Here is a 16,657-nt window from a genome sequence, read left to right as displayed (position 1 = left end):
AAAGTTTATGGACATGTATTGAGAAGGTTTAAACCAATTACTCTAAAATGTCTGGGTCTTATTGTGAATCTGTAGGAGATATATAGTATGCAATGGCTACTAAACATATTTAATCATGGAAAACCCCTTCTCCTTTTGAGAAGGGCACCAAATAACGTGTTTTGACCTGTGTGCTATTTAGACAACAGCTCAAGATACGTTCTTCTGTGTTAATATAAATTACTGAAACTTTTGTACCTATTTTGGTAATTTGGGTCCCAAAGGAGGAGCTATCTGCAAATTACTTTATATGAGATGTAATTTTTCAATAACTAAATCAGACCCCTTCCTATCTCTAATGTGCACATGGGTAAACAAAGTATTTAGTTTGTGGAAGAGGGATGATTTTGCCCCAAGTCAAAAAGCTACTTAATTATTCATAAGGCAAATGTCCACCAGTTGATCTGCATGAGTATTGCATGTTCTCCTGTTACTGGGATTTATTTTTCCATATTATACCAGGCATTTGGAGCCACATCCTCAATCATCTTTCAATAAGTGACTTTTCTGGATATAAAACAAAATGCCTTTCATTGTGAGAAAGGAAGAGAAAGGCAGGGGAAGGAAGATAGCCTGGCCATCTGGATATATTGGTCTATGTGATTATTCATAAGACAGCTCAAATAAGCAGATGCCATGGATGGTAATTAAACCTTTCTTCTGTTCTCACTGGAATGTAAAAACAGTGTTTCTACTGATGACAAAGGATCCTTGTCACATATTCAAGGGTAATCACAAAAGGGATGCATAATAACCCCGTTAATCATCAGAGAACAAGAACATTTTTGGCAGCAGCACTTTCTCAAGGTGATCACGATTTCTTTACCCGCAGCACCAACTCTTATGAAACACTTGTCAGATCTCAAACAGTGCATCCACTCGCCGGCTCTCCCAGGCTTTCAGCAATTAGCTTGCATGCCCCTTTGGTCTGAAGAATTTTTTTTTTTTTTTGTCTCTTCAAATGGCTCCATGGTCTGAGAGATAGTGTTATATCTACCTCCAAAGGGTGCTCAGTCTGTGACAGTAAAGCTTTGTGAAATTGCAGAAGCTGTCTTTGCTGGAAAGAATAATGTTCTTTGCCTGAACGGATAATATAGAAAAGTTGATAGCCTCCTTATGGCCTTTGCGGTCTTCACTGCTTTGTTTCTTTCTCATTTCCCAGGAAAGACAGATCACAGGAGAAAAGTCTGTTGCCTAGGACACGGGTTGATGATACATGTTCAGATCACTCTCCCTACAGCCTTCTCTATTTAGCCAGGGCACCACCAGCAACCACAGCCAGAGCCCCACAATGTGTGGCTCCAGGTGGGATTTTAGACCAAGGGAAAAGAGATACCACAGTAACAAGAGCTTGGGGACTACTGAACCACCACCTGTCGTCTTTCCCAGACCCTCCTAATTTTTAGGCCCCATTTTAAAAAATATATTTTCTGAATGGTCTCTCAACGGAGTTTACATAGGAATAATTCAACAGTTATTTCTTCATGACCTACTAGGTCCTGAAGATACAGAAGTGACCAAAACAAAACAACCCCCATCCTCATCCCTGGTTCCATGAATAGATACAGGTAGTTGCTTCATAAATGCCATTACATAATATGTATTGAGTGTTTACAGTTAATCAGATATCATTCTGATTGTGTTTTATACCTGTTCATAAATGTCATACCCACCCTGTGAGCTGGTTTACAGATGAGAAATTAAGGAAATTTAGAAACAAATTCCCCATGATAATACAGCTAGTAAGTAGGAGAACCGGGATTTGACTCCAAGAAATCCGACTCCAGAGCTCACCTCCCCACCCCAACTAATATACTTGTTCCTGACTCACACTGAGTCTCCCACCACTACCACCAGACCTGTTACAGAGATGGGGTTATACAGATGTGTCTGACATTCCACCATTATAGCTTTATTTCCTGAATATGTCTTCCCCTGTGTCTGCTGTACATTGTATTTGGAATGATCCTGAGAGAACATGCATTCCCCTTGGGATTTCTTTAAAAAAAAAAAAAATTAAAAATGGCTCCTGTGGCCAGGCGCAGTGGCTCACGCCTGTAATCCCAGCACGTTGGGAGGCTGAGGCAGGCGGATCACTTGAGATGAGGAGTTTGAGACCAGTCTGTCCAGCACGGTGAAACTCTGTATCTACTAAAAGTACAAAAATTGGCTGGGCGTGGTGGCACGTGCCTGTAATCCCAACTACTTGGTAGGCTGAGGCAGGAGAATTGCTTGAACCTGGGAGGTGGAAGTTGCAGTGAGCCGAAACTGTGCCATTGCCCTCCAGCCTGGGGAACAAGAGTGAAACTCCGTCTCGAAAAAGAAAAAGCTCCTGTGGAGGTGCTGTAAGTGATAGTAATTCTAATCACAGTCAGTGGGATTAAATATGCCTGATTCTAGTTCCTATGTCACCATGTCAAGTAGTATATCAGTTTACTAGGACTGCCATATAACAAAACAACACAAACAGGGTGGCTTAAACAACTGAAATGTATTTTCTCACAGGTGTAGAGGCTGGAAGTCCAAAAGCAAGGATTAGGCAGGGTGAGTTTCTCCTGAGGCCTCTCTTCTTGGCTTGCAGATGGCCACTTTTTCAGTGTGTCCCCACTTGGTCTTCTCTCCATGTATGCATATCCCTCATGCTTCTTTGTGGTTAGACTCTGTACTTCAAATTCCCTCTTCTTATCAGGAGACCAGTCAGATTAGATTCAGGCCCATCTTAATGAACTCATTTTAACTTAATCACCTCTTTAAAGATCCTGTCTCCAAATGCAGTCCCATTCTGAGGCATTGGGGTTAGGACTTCAGCCCATAGCAAGTAGTGTGCAAGTTACTTAATGTTTAACTCCCATTTTCCAAATGCATAAAATGGAAGTAGCCACAATGCTTACATTTTGGGGGCATTTCATGTAATAATATAAGTTATAAGGCTTAAATAAGGTCATTCTGTCTCTGGCCAAAGTATTGAATGAAACAACTGTATGCTTTTTGCCCCTTTTGTTTGAATAGCTGCTTTGTTCTTATCTGTCGGGTTTTAGCTCAGATAATCACCCTGCTAATTTCTTCAGAGAACTTTCAAAACCAGAACTTATTATTATTATTTACTTGTATATTATCTCTGTCATGCCACTAGAATTTAAGCTCTTATCACAGAAGGAACTGTATCTGTCCAACTCACTGTCATACCAAACATCCTAAAATGGAGCAAGACATATTTACAGGGTGCACAACAAATGTTTGCGAGATGAATGCATGCAAAATATTTTTTAAAACCTAATTACATTTAGGTTTTCTTTTTTTTTCCCCCAGCAGGGCTTTCATCAGATGTATTTAAGACCTTTTTCTTTTGCTCATTCTACTACTCTAGCTGACTGAATTTCCTGTTTCTGAGCAGCAGTTGGGTCCTTTCACATTTAGACTTCTACTTTGAGAGTGAAATTTCTGTCCTAAGGTGACGTCTTCATCACAGCCTCAGGTAGGAAATACACAGCTCTCCTGCTGCTCAGCACCAACCTAGGGATTTCACCCCCATTCACTCCCAGCTTCTTCCTTATTCCTGTCTGGCTATTTTATTTGTTTAAAGTTAAATATGTTTCAAACAATACTATTAATACATTGCACCATTTCCTCCCTTAACATGAAATAATTTATCAAGATTTTCAAACTTAATATCTAGCTGAGGGCACACTTCAAAAGAGAGGAGATAGAGACTGGGTAGACATGGACTCTGGGTGCGTGAATGGAAGGGAGGTGTATAGGCAAGAAGCATGAAAGACAGCGCGTTTTTACTTCTGGTTGCCTTCTGAAAACTGAAAATGTTCTCTTAGCTTTCTCATCCCCATTTCTAACAAGGTGTTTTGAAGTCGAATTTTTATATTGGCTCCCCTGTGGCCTCTGGCTCAGGAAGAACGCCACTTTCTTTTTTTTTTTTAAGTTTTTTTTCTTTTATTATTATACTTTAAGTTTTAGGGTACATGTGCACATTGTGCAGGTTAGTTACATATGTATACATGTGCCATGCTGGTGCGCTGCACCCACTAACTTGTCATCTAGCATTAGGTATATCTCCCAATGCTATCCCTCCCCCCTCCCCCCACCCCACAACAGTCCCCAGAGTGTGATATTCCCCTTCCTGTGTCCATGTGATCTCATTGTTCAATTCCCACCTATGAGTGAGAATATGTGGTGTTTGGTTTTTTGTTCTTGCGATACTTTACTGAGAATGATGATTTCCAATTTCATCCATGTCCCTACGAAGGACATGAACTCATCATTTTTTATGGCTGCATAATATTCCATGGTGTATATGTGCCACATTTTCTTAATCCAGTCTATCATTGTTGGACATCTGGGTTGGTTCCAAGTCTTTGCTATTGTGAATAATGCCACAATAAACATACGGGTGCATGTATCTTTATAGCAGCATGATTTATAGTCCTTTGGGTATATACCCAGTAATGGGATGGCTGGGTCAAATGGTATTTCTAGTTCTAGATCCCTGAGGAATTGCCACACTGACTTCCACAATGGTTGAACTAGTTTACAGTCCCACCAACAGTGTAAAAGTGTTCCTATTTCTCCACATCCTCTCCAGCACCTGTTGTTTCCTGACTTTTTAATGATTGCCATTCTAACTGGTGTGAGATGGTATCTCATTGTGGTTTTGATTTGCATTTCTCTGATGGCCAGTGATGATGAGCATTTTTTCATGTGTTTTTTCACTGCATAAATGTCTTCTTTTGAGAAGTGTCTGTTCATGTCCTTTGCCCACTTTTTGATGGGGTTGTTTGTTTTCTTCTTGTAAATTTGTTTGAGTTCATTGTAGATTCTGGATATTAGCCCTTTGTCAGATGAGTAGGTTGCGAAAATTTTCTCCCATTTTGTAGGTTGCCTGTTCACGCTGATGGTAGTTTATTTTGCTGTGCAGAAGCTCTTTAGTTTAATGAGATCCCATTTGTCAATTTTGTCTTTTGTTGCCATTGCTTTTGGTGTTTTAGACATGAAGTCCTTGCCCATGCCTATGTCCTGGATGATAATGCCTAGGTTTTCTTCTAGGATTTTTATGGTTTTAGGTCTAACGTTTAAGTCTTTAATCCATCTTGAATTGATTTTTGTATAAGGTGTAAGGAAGGGATCCAGTTTCAGCTTTCTACATATGGCTAGCCAGTTTTCCCAGCACCATTTATTAAATAGGGAATCCTTTCCCCATTGCTTGTTTCTCTCAGGTTTGTCAAAGATCAGATAGTTGTAGAAATGTGGCGTTATTTCTGAGGGCTCTGTTCTGTTCCATTGCTCTATATCTCTGTTTTGGTACCAGTACCATGCTGTTTTGGTTACTGTAGCCTGCTCCTGAATGACTACTGGGTACATAATGAAATGAAGGCAGAAATAAAGATGTTCTTTGAAACCAACGAGAACAAAGACACAACATACCAGAATCTCTGGGACACATTCAAAGCAGTGTGTAGAGGGAAATTTATAGCACTAAATGCCCACAAGAGAAAGCAGGAAAGATCCAAAATTGACACCCTAACATCACAATTAAAAGAACTAGAAAAGCAAGAGCAAACACATTCAAAAGCTAGCAGAAGGCAAGAAATAACTAAAATCAGAGCAGAACTGAAGGAAATAGAGACACAAAAAACCCTTCAAAAAATTAATGAATCCAGGAGCTGGTTTTTTTTGAAAGGATCAACAAAATAGACCGCTAGCAAGACTAATAAAGAAAAAAAAAGGGAAGAATCAAATAGACACAATAAAAAATGATAAAGGGGATATCACCACCGATCCCACAGAAATACAAATTACCATCAGAGAATACTACAAACTCGTCTACGCAAATAAACTACAAAATCTAGAAGAAATGGATACATTCCTCGACACATACACTCTCCCAAGACTAAACCAGGAAGAAGTTGAATCTCTGAATAGACCAATAACAGGATCTGAAACTGTGGCAATAATCAATAGCTTACCAACCAAAAAGAGTCCAGGACCAGACGGATTCACAGCCGAATTCTACCAGAGGTACAAGGAGGAGCTGGTACCATTCCTTCTGAAACTATTCCAATCAATAGAAAAAGAGGGTATCCTCCCTACCTCATTTTATGAGGCCAGCATCATTCTGATACCAAAGCCAGGCAGAGACACAATCAAAAAAGAGAATTTTAGACCAATATCCTTGAAGAAACATTGATGCAAAAATCCTCAATGAAATACTGGCAAAACGAATCCATCAGCACATCAAAAAGTTTATCCACCATGATCAAGTGGGCTTCATCCCTGGGATGCAAGGCTGGTTCAATCTACGCAAATCAATAAATGTAATCCAGCATATAAACAGAGCCAAAGACAAAAACCACATGATTATCTCAATAGATGCAGAAAAGGCCTTTGACAAAATTCAACAACCCTTCATGCTAAAAACTCTCAAGAAATTAGGTATTGATGGGACGTATTTCAAAATAATAAGAGCTATCTATGACAAACCCACAGCCAATATCATACTGAATGGGCAAAAGCTGGAAGCATTCCCTTTGAAAACTGGCACAAGACAGGGATGCCCTCTCTCACCACTCCTATTCAACATAGTGTTGGAAGTTCTGGCCAGGGCAATTAGGCAGGAGAAGGAAATAAGGGGTATTCAATTAGGAAAAGAGGAAGTCAAATTGTCCCTGTTTGCAGACGACATGATTGTATATCTAGAAAACCCCATTGTCTCAGCCCAAAATATCCTTAAGCTGATAAGCAACTTCAGCAAAGTCTCAGGATACAAAATCAATGTACAAAAATCACAAGCATTCTTATACACCAATAACAGACAAACAGAGAGCCAAATGATGTGTGAACTCCCATTCACAATTGCTTCAAAGAGAATAAAATACCTAGGAATCCAACTTACAAGGGATGTGAAGGACCTCTTCAAGGAGAACTACAAACCACTGCTCAAGGAAATAAAAGAGGATACAAACAAATGGAAGAACATTCCATGCTCATGGGTAGGAAGAATCAATATCGTGAAAATGGCCATACTGCCCAAGGTGATTTACAGATTCAATGCCATCCCCATCAAGCTACCAATGCCTTTCTTCACAGAACTGGAAAAAACTACTTTAAAGTTCATATGGAACCGAAAAAGAGCCCGCATCGCCAAGTCAATCCTAAGCCAAAAGAACAAAGCTGGAGGCATCACACTACCTGACTTCAAACTATACTACAAGGAAGAACACCACTTTCTGCTCAATCAAAGAGAAATTTTGGATCCTTCTGAGAAGTTTCGTTTCCCTTCTCTACTTTAATCATTTGGTGACTAGGTTATGTCTCTTCTGTTCATCTCACTCTACAAATGTGGATTTGGATAAGGAATTCTCCTTTGGATGACTACATGAGTGACAGGTCCCTACAAGTGTCTGCCCCCTCACATCAATCTTTAACAAAGCCATAATAAATTCCACACTCAGATAGCATTCAGGACCCTACAGGGACCTCTGCCTACTGCCTTCTCCATCTTCCCATTCTTCACATTATTTCATAAAAGTGTGGGTAACGCACCCCACACTGTCATCATGAGTAATATTTCTTGAACTTTTAATTTTAGATTAACTTTAGGCTTCCAGAATGTTGTGAAAATTGTGCAGTTTTTGTATACTTCTCACCTACTTGCCCCTATTTTTAACAAATTACAGAACAATTATCACAACTAAGGAAACAATTCCAATTATATTCCTATTAACTGAGTTAACTGAGTCCAAATTTATTTGGAAACTGCTAGTTTTTACCTAATGTCCTTTGATCCTGTTCCAGGATCCCATCTAGAACACCATGTTCCATTCAGTTGACATGTCTCCTCGGCCTTCTCTGGACAGTGGTAGTTTCTCAGGCTTTCCTTGTTTTTAATGAACTTGACAATTTTGAGTAGTGGTTATTTTCTAGAATTCCCCTCCACATAGTTAGACTTAGGTTGTGGATTTAGGGGAGGAAGACAACAGAGGTCAAATGTCATTCTCATTGTATCATATCAAGGGCATACACTATGAATGTGGCTTAAAGTGATGTAAAACTGAATCATCTGGTGGAAACAGTGTTTCTAGGTGTCTTCACGACAAAGTAACCCCATCTGCCTACCTTTCTAAACACTGTTTTCTGAAAGAGCAGCCCACACTCAATGAGGGTAGGAAAGAGAATGTTAAGCCCCACATCTTGGAGAGGGAGAATCTACAAATATTACTTGGAATCATCTGTGTGCTATGTCTTCTACCTCCATTCATTTATTTCATTCAATCAACAATTTATTTATATAATCATTAATAGATATTAATTTAATGTATTGGGTTATAACCCAGTGCTACATTATTTCGGTTCTCAAATTGTGTCAGCTTTGGCTATTGGGAGCTCTTACAGGTTAGTCTCTTTGACCCTTTATTTCTGAGCACTTCTTTAATTTTCTGGCACTGCAAGTTGCTCTGTGAAGTTCTTGTATATTCCCACCTCTTCCCTAAAACCCGAAGAACTCTGATTTCTTTTATTAAAGAATGGCATCACAAATCCAGATTTGGCCACGCACAGTCTCTTACTGCCTTCCATTGCTTCTAAACTCTCTCAGTGGACAGCTATGAAATATATGTATGTATACTAATCTGCATATAGACACATATATACATAAAATTATTTTCATATCCTTTTATATCTGTATTAAATATCTAAGCTTGAGTCCATACTATGTCACAGAGTCTAATCCTATACCTGATGATTCCTAGCCATTTTTCTCTTGCTTATCTGTAACTTCCATCTCCAGCAGAGAGAAATGTCACTCCCGCCATCGACAATCCATTTACTTATTTGTTCAACCCCAGTATATTTGTAAAGCAGTTTCAGCATTTTTAACTCATATCCCTGAGAGACATAACTTTACCTACTAGAGTATAGTGTTTATATGCACATCCCTCATTGTCTCTTTAGCCTTAACAGTTTCCAGTCAAATAACTGCTCTCCAAAGTTACTTTTGTTGGAAACTTCTTCAGTGAAGTTAAATTTAGGTTTTTACCATTTTTGTTACAGTGCATTTCATCCTGGGATTCCCTAACTCTTGGCTGATTTTTTGTTGTTGCGTATATTAAGATTTCATTCTTCATGCCGTAAAGTTCTATTGGTTTTGAAAGATGCATATTGTCTTATTACTGCAGTACCATGCGTATTTTTTCATCACCTTAAAAATCCTCTATACTTCTCTAGTTGAATGCTATCTCCTTCCCAAACCTTACCAACCACTGATATGTTTCTATCTTTGGTAACCTTGCCTTTTACAGAATGTCATATGAATTGAGTCATACAATATGTGGTCTTTTGGGTCTGTCTTCTTTCATTCATCCATATTTTTGTGTGAATTAATAGCTTGTTTCTTTTTATCACTGAATAGTAATCCTATTGTATGGATAGACCACAGTCTACTCACCAGTTGAAATATTAGACGATATCTCAGTTACTTCTAGTTTTTGGCAATTAGGACTAAAGCTGTTATAAATGTCTGTGTGCATGTTTTCAGATCAGTTTGATAAATAGCTTGAGTGTAATTGAATCATACAGTAAGCCTAGGTTTAACTACAGGCAGTAATTTGAAGCTTTCTTCAAATGCACTTTACTCTGAAATGCCTCTGGAGTTACGCAGATGCTTTTCTTTTGCCTGGAACGCTCTGCCCTCTTCCCTTTGTATTTGTCCACTTCTTTCTTGCAGACATCTTCTCAAGTGTCTCCTTCTCTTAAAAATCTTTCCCTCTTCTTCTCGGCCTAAATTAGAGACTGTTACATGTATGTATAATGTGTATCTCATTCGTCATATACCATTGCAATTTTTAATATTTTGTCTTCCTCTCTGACAAGTCCATGAACACTTTCAGGGAAAGTGTTGTACCTTTCATTTCTGTTACCTCGGTTTTTAGTACTGGCTTCAGTAGATAATGGAAATTCATTAATTGAGTGTTCAATCATATTTTTTCCATCATACCATCCCCAAGCTTCCTCTACATCCCAATTTAATTTTTCCAATATCACTGTGTTTCTTATAGGTGTAATGTATTTGATATTTATATTTTGCTCATAAGTTAACCCATAACTGTTGTTAATTCAGACTCATCTCACTCTATATTTTATATGAGTTTCTATAAACACTTCAACTGTATAAATGAAAAAACACAACCATAGTTAATTTTTCCTTTGCTGTTTACATTTTCACATGCCCAAAGTTGTTTTTGTAACACTGAATGTTTTCCCTTTTTCTTAAAAGTATAGGAAACAGACATTTCTTGAGGTTTCTGCTAGAGAAAGGTCAGGAGACAGGTCTGACTCCATCAAAATGCAGTGTCAGTCATTAGCTTTGTTATGTGTGTGTGTATAAATTCACACACACACTCACACACTCACACACACACAAAGAGGAGCTGGAAGTTAGGAAGGTTGGGAAAATGTACACCTGCACAATTGTTCAGGGGTGGGAAGCATCCTTACCTCTTTGAAGAGTACTTATGTGTCATTTTAACATTATTGGCAGTTACAGGAGGGCATCAAGGGGGAGCATAGGCCCTTGATCATATTGTAAAATCAAAACTGAACAAAAAGGGAAGTAATAATATAATGTCTCTTTTCTTCCTAGGTGAGTGAAAGAAATTATTTTAAAAGCCTCAGGCAATCTTTCAGCTCAAAAGTTTTTTTTCATTTCTCTAAAGGTGCATATTCTGAAAAAAGCTAAGCCTCTCTTTTTGTATTATTTATACACAGAGATCATTTTTGCTGAGATTGTAAGAAAATTATATTACTAAAGGCTGCAGCTGGTCTTGATCTGACCTGGCTGATACTGGTGCTGATAGTGGTTGCATTCGTTCCTTCCAGGCACTCTTGTCATAAAAAGAGAAAAAGCTAGAGGGAGGTGTAAGGGAGGAGGACAGAAGAAAAAAATCCATGTAAATCTTGTTTGCCAGAAGCCATCAACCCCAGCCCCATACCAACTAATTCTCAGCATCACATACACAAACATATTGGAGGAACTTAAGTCTTTGGGGGAAATAGAAAATATATTAATTTATGATAAATGTTGAGGACTTCTGTCAATACAATCATAGGAAAATTGGCCAAGTGGGAAAAAAATGTCAAAAGATGATCTCCCAATATTTAGAGCAGGGCCACTAGAGTGGGTGAAATTTGTGGTCAGTGAAGCAATAGAGATATGCCCAGTGCTATGAGAGTGCAGGCTCCACACCAACCTTGTTCCTGCACTGGATATGACCGAGGTATAAAACCTCTCTTACTTCATTTGCATCATCTCTAACTTGGAGAAGATGCCTGCCTCCTAGAGCAGCTATAAGGAATTAATCAGTTATTCCATTTAAAACACTTTGACTAGTCAGGCACATCTCAGACTCTCAGTGCTAGCTGTTCTCATTCCTTCTCCAGCTTGTCCTTCTGATGGGGATGCCTCACATTAGCAGACTTCCAGCTTTGAGACTAAAGGGAGGTCCCTATTGTTCTGTATTAATTGAATCTTCAGGCATTTGTTCCAGAGGCACCATAAAAAAGGGAAGGGCTTTCTCTCAATGCAGATCCAAAAAAGGAGAGAAATTTGCTAAGCCCTGCCTGCAGAACTAAAAAGCTGCAGACAACACTTCCCTGCCTTTATTTTAAAAAAGTAATCAGGACCAAAAAACCCTGAAGCATCACATAATGAAGTTGTTAAGAGTCCACAATCCTTGTAGCTTGCTCATGTTTATTACTTTTATTTCCTGTTTCTCTGCCATGATGATCAGTGGACCTTTAAGCCAAATAACGTCTGTACTTAGCTTTACTGCAGAAACTGCAGAGACTGTGTACTACTCTGCAACCAACCAGGGTTTTGCAGAAATAGAAAGTTAGGGGATAGAAATGATAGTGATAGTTCCTTAAGGGAAAAGTTATCACTCCATTCCTGAGAATGAAAGAGATGGCCTGGAGGCTTTGCCTTAAAAAAAGATCTTGGGGTTGGCTTCTTGACCTAAAGCATCCTTTTTCTCTTTGTTTTTAGGTTAGAAGGAAAAACACAGATTGTGAGATGCAAATAATTTAGAGGCATCAGCATAAACAGAACCAGCTGGTTATTTTCCTTTCTGCCCAATTCTTCTTTTCTCTTCTGATAAAAAAAAGAGTAAGTGAAAATTCCAGCATTGTATCAAAGATGAGTAAGCAGAGAGATTCAAGGGTTACCACATTTTGACACAAACTGTATTCCGTGTTGAAAAAAATGAGCTGATTTGCATTGTGCAGAATCCAATCTCCCTAATCAATTATTGATGGCCGGTGGAAAGTGATAAATGGCCTGCCAGCCAGAAAATCACTCTGTTTCAGCTCAGCATGGAAACAGATGATAGGATTTTCAATATACACAATGAGACCTTTCCAATATACATGATGAGACCTTCCTCTTATACTCAGCATTACTTTCACTCTAAAATTACGGAAGCTTTCAATTTTAGAATCTAGATGTGTTTATTAGGCAAAAACATTAAAAATTGCCAAACTAAAAAGAATATTATTTCAAACAGTATCCTTATTTTCCAATTTCATAAATACAAGTATTGATGGCATAATGAAAATCACATCTGGGAGACAGAATAAAGTGGGCAAGAGTGAATTTTAGTTTTGATTATGTTAATTCCTTGTTATGACACCTTGAGTGAATTTAATTTCTCTGTGCCTCAGTCTCTTCATTTGCAAAATGAAGATAATAATTTAATAAAATAAAGACATTTGGCCAATCTTGCACAAATTGAAACTGAATAGATGTCCTAATCTATTGCCACTGGTAAGGCCTTCCCTCTTATCAATGTGGCAATGAGTCAAACACTCACCTGGACTTAAGAAGTAGCTAGAACATTAGGGAAAAAGTATAAATTTTAAAATTCCCAACTCTCAACCCAAATCTACTGAGGCAAAATTTATAGGGAGAGGACTGTAAGCTGTATTTTAGCTATGCCTCCAGGTAATTTTGATCCTTGATCAAGTTTGGACAAATGCCAATTAACAACTGGACATCCTGGCTTTGGCTCTCTTTCAGCTGAAATAATTTTACTTAGAACATTGAGTGCAAATTTTCTGGAGCCTCTTACAGATTTTTTTTCTAGTGTTGTAATCCCTGAATCTGTGTGTAGCCAGGTGTGCCAGGCACATGGCCCCCTCTTCATCCAGACAGCAGACATACTACTGTAGGGTTGTCTTCAGCAGCTCAGCATCCTCTCACTTCCAGTCCTACATCTGGAGGGTTAAATACAGGACATGCATGAGGAATGGTTTTGGAGGTCCAGGATCAGGGAGAAATGTAAAATCCTCTAATGCCTTCTCTAATCCAGCTTCACAGTAACAAATTCATATTGCATTTTTATTCTCATTTGGCTTGCTTCTTCTCAAGGACCCAGGGTTGAGAGGGGTAAATAAAGAAGTATAAGTTTATATTAAAACTATACTAATAATTTTAAAACAACTACATATTTAGCGATCTTCTTATCCTTTCATAAATACTGTCAACTACAGAGATTGCAGGCGTTCAACAGATTTGAATATTTAAATTGCTATTTTTTTGCATGAATTCCTGACAATCTTGTAAGAATCTTTCTAGAAGTTACCCCCTCAGACAGAAGGAAGTTTGCATATATATAAAGCAGATTAAAAAGTATAAGACAAAATAGTGCACTTATTCTAACACTTTTTCTGTGGAGAGTTTTTACTCTTATTTCTCTTGCAGTCCAAATGTTTGTTACATTAAAAAGTATTCCAGTATTCATATAGTGCCCAGAATAAAACTTCTCAGTATAATTTATTTGAGTTCTACTTTTGTACTTTGACCTTCTTGTGGTTTTACACTCTCTCGCTGTTCTTTCTACTTTCATAAACAGGTTGCAGGAATTGAGTCAGAGCATGGTTAGGCATGGAGCCTCTTTCTTCATTTTACTGGGCTAGTGCTATCTGCAGAGATAAAATTCTATCTCCAAGTGATTGGCGTTCAGGAGACATCATTCACAGTTCCTAAAATTCCTCCCTTTCTGTGTAATATGGGAAGACGGACTATCATGGATATCATAGAGAAAAATGTTTAGGAAGACAGATTGCATTGAAAATGGATTCAATTCTATGATTTGTCATGGATTTAAAGGACAAAGAGTTAACACCAATAACTTTGCAGTTATAGACAGCAAGTCATGCTTCAGGAGCCATTGAAGTAAAGTGATAGGAAAAAAAACCCATAAATTAAAATTTATTTTGATGTTCTTATCCAAAATAACAACATACAGAGAAATATGGGTATTATAACTAGCAAGAGAGAGAGATTTGCATATTCATACAAACTTTAGAATGTTAAATTAGTTTCTCTTCTATAAAAATATTGATGCACTCTGTCCATTTTTGAAAAATATTGGATTGGATTAGACAATATAATTCCAGAAATTGTACTTAACTGTGATTGTCTCTAAAATTAACACATTATTAGCCAAAATCACAAAACTTTGTAAAGTATTATAAAACAACATAAATATAATAAAGCTTCTCGTTTTTGCATTTTGCCGACTTTGTTAATACAATGTGAACAGAATGTGGACTCAAAAAAAAGTAACAAGTAGTATTAAGGACAAACTCACTTAGTTGGATCTAGGTTATACATAAAATAGCAAGTCAAAACAGCTCGCATTGATTAGGTGTGGTGGCTCATGCCTGTAATCCTAGCACTTTGGGAGGCCAAGATGGAAGGATTGCTTAAGACCAGTTTGGGCAATATGGTAAGGCGTCATCTCTACAAAAAACCTTTATAACTTAGCCAGGTGTGGTGGCACATGCGTGTGGTCTCAACTACCAAATTGCTGACTGAGGTGAGAGGATCGCTTGAGCCCAGGAGTTTGAGACTACAGTAAACCTTGTTTATGCCACTTACGCTCTAGCTCTGGCAACAGGGTGAGACTCTGTCTCAAAAAAAAAAAAAAAAAAAAAAAAAAAAGCGCTTGAATTGTCAGAGTTGGCCATACATGCAAAGGGAAATCACCCACACGTATAATGGGATAATGGGATAATGGGAGAAGGGATACAAAATCCAATGATCCTGAACATTCCTTCCACTAATCCTAAATGATGTTGAATTCTCAAGAATGGATTTAGGTTAAATCACTAAAATCTGTTAAAATGCATGTGTTTCAAGGAAAAGAGAACATATTAGGTCAGGATTGTTCACTGATTTGTTTTAAATACAATGATGAACAGTTTTTATCTTTAGCAGAGATCAAATAGGGATAAATCAAGTACATTTTCCAGGCCAACTTTGGAGACTGGGATGCTACTGTAATCCCGGAAGGATAGGAGACCCAGAAAATAACAGATACGAGGAAGAATAAGAGAATTAAAGAAAATGTCACATGAGTTGGAATCATGTCCTTAATCCAACTGATCTATGTCAAAGTGGAATAATATCATTAGATAGCAGCACATATTTGGAGTTGAGATAATTGTGTTGTAAACAAATGATAAATTCTACAATAGGAGTATTCAGAGGTTCATTTACAAAAGTAATGACAATCACTGAAAGTGATAATTTTGCCATCAAATCACTAGGGCATGAGACAAAGTATTAAGGGGAGCTTATCAATTTACAGTGAAGGAGGTGTCTGATTTTTGGCTCTTACCACTAAGTTCTGTAAAAATCCATTCATGAGCTATTAATACTATATGTTCAAAATGTTTATATTTTACATTTAGGCATAACATAATGCTGATTTGTTTTTTAAAGCACTAATAGGCTCTTATGATATTTTCTATCCATCATGCCATTTTTTTCCTAATACACTTAGTGTGCTTTCTGGACACCACACTATTTCATTTGAGGCTTGTTTTGAGTGTGTCTGGCTACAGGGCTCCCTTAAGTGGAGGGCCAAAAAGTGTCCTAGGGAAACCATTTTCTTTGGCTGCTTACAGGGGCTCCTGTCCAGCTATTGCAGTATTGCAAGCAGAGGCACAGTCCATTCCACAAATGGTGGAAGGGACCGTGCTTTCTTCCTCTGTGAGGTAGCAGAATGGCAGCAGCCAGGATGTGAATACCCTGTCAAAAATACCAGGAGTTCATCTTCTGCATCCATGTTATTTCAAGCTCTTAAAACTTGAGGTAGAGAGGAATTACTTTAGCTTTTTTAGTTTCTCCTCAGTGCCCTGGGAGCCAAGCTCCCACAGATCTTAAGAATATCCAAGGTCAAACACTTTTTAATATAAGCGAGTTTCTATTCCTCATCCTGGGACATATGATGCTGTCCTCAGGTTCTCCAATACTTATGGCCTCAGTTTTGCTTTCTAAGGCAAGTTTCTACAGCTTTAATATGCAAGCAAGTCTAGTGAATGATCTTGCTATAATGCAAGTTCCGATTCATAGATTGCATTGGGATTCTGCATTTGTCACAAGCTGCTGTGTGTGTGAAGACTTTGCAGCTGACCTACTTGCTATGGAGCAAGTGACCAGGGCATCTATTCTGCAAGCCCCAGGTGCTAAATAACTAGTTAGCTCAGATGGGTTCAAACTGAAACAAAGGGCAGCTAAAGTATGTTCAGATGGCCATTCTTCCAAAGTCCC

The sequence above is a fragment of the Gorilla gorilla genome, chromosome 11, assembly GCF_029281585.2.
Source record: "Gorilla gorilla gorilla isolate KB3781 chromosome 11, NHGRI_mGorGor1-v2.1_pri, whole genome shotgun sequence".
Lineage (NCBI taxonomy): Eukaryota > Metazoa > Chordata > Mammalia > Primates > Hominidae > Gorilla > Gorilla gorilla.
This window is presented reverse-complemented; position numbering follows the sequence as displayed.